We start from the raw sequence: 1,686 nt of genomic DNA on the forward strand, positions 1-1,686 counted from the left end.
GTAGGATTCCTTTGCTGAGTGGTAGCATCAGCTTACTCTGGGTAGAAGTGGTTGTTGAACTTTAGCATGAGGGGCACAAAAACGTTAGTTAAAAAGTTTGGTTCAAGGACTAGGCTTAGAGAAAATACACAGAAGCTGGAATAGAGCGCAGTAGGGCTGGAAGAGGTCACAATTCCAGCTCAGCTGCCCTTTTACCTTGAGACTACCGAACTTTGCCCAACTGTTCCTTTCTTAACCGCCTGTTTCCCTCGAGTCTTGCTTCTTTGTGCTTCTCTGGACTGTTCTTCACTGATGGGACTCACACATTGAGTTCAAATGTAATATCTAAATTGGCAGACCTGACAGTGTCTGAGGACTGACTTTTACGCTTTTTTTCTCTGGCACCAGAAACCCTGTCTTCCCTTCTAGGAAATGGCAAAATTTCAGCAGAAGTCATGGAGAACATTCCCACCAAGAACAGCTCACAACAGCATGCTTACGGCATGTGCCTTGGAAGTGGGAGATGTAGCTGGAGATTCATCTGGTCCAGAGAGACGTGTAACCCAAGTGCCCTGTATTCAGGGCAAGTTTTGTCCAGGCAGAAAAGAGCAGCACCCTTTTTGCTGGCAACATCTCAAATTGAAAGAATGACCTCTCCTTTCTACTTGTAATAAGCATTTATCTTAAGCAAAGGATTCCAGGCTCTGAATCCTAAGGAACAGAGGCATCTCCTGGTCTTATCTTGGACTTTAATAGTAGACTCATTTAAAAAGAGAGGAAAACAAACAACAGTATTCTAAGCCACGTCTAGTAAGTTTGAGCAGAATTCTTAAACAAACTTGAATGATTCATTCTGAAGAAAATATAAAATAAAAAGTCTTCAGATGCATTTCATTTTTGTACCTCCATAATTTAAGGTGACTATTTTCTAAACTATTTTGTACGCAATTAGCCTGAAATATGGTTTTCTAGCTCTCAGTTTTCTGAGCAAAATCTAAAATGACACAGTTATTAACCTTTGAGAAACCTCTCCTACACGCAACAGAATTAAATTCTACAGAAAACTGAATAGCATTGGGAGAAATTCCAAATGACTTACCACTCATTTGTTTGATGGATAGTTGGGCTAGCTATCGCTTTTTACAGAGCTGCCAATCACCAGGAGTTCTGGGATATATTCCGAAAACTCTCTTAGAATCGCAAATTGCAGTCACAGGCTTCTGTGGCTTAAATTGTTATGGAAGAAACAATTACTTTGCAGAGAAGGAGATGGTGCTGTTACCAAAAGAAGGTAATGATGTGGTATCAGTGGCTTTGACTTTTCAGCAGAGTAAGTTGCTTCTTCTAATATAACATTTAAAGAGATGTTATCTTTCTGGAAATCTGTTCTGTCTGAGGATTTCTGTACTGATGTTGAAACTCAAACTGAGATCACCATAATAGATAGAGAAGGGGAAATTGTTATATCAGTTTGTTTATTCCGCATTTGGCAACTCTCTGAATATTCAGTTTCATTCTTTCCATAGCAAAGGGTGTTAGTCATTCTGTTGTTTGTCTGAGGATTTCCTATAGCAGGAGGAAGAAGGAAAAACACTTTGTGATTCTTGAAATCCCAAAACTGACAAAAAGATTCTGGAGCGTGGCTAAAACGTAAAATTATTTTCCACACTTTTTTGAAAGAGTTAAGCCACCTATAGTTCCTATGCA

This window comes from Grus americana, chromosome 5 (assembly GCF_028858705.1).
Source record: "Grus americana isolate bGruAme1 chromosome 5, bGruAme1.mat, whole genome shotgun sequence".
NCBI lineage: Eukaryota > Metazoa > Chordata > Aves > Gruiformes > Gruidae > Grus > Grus americana.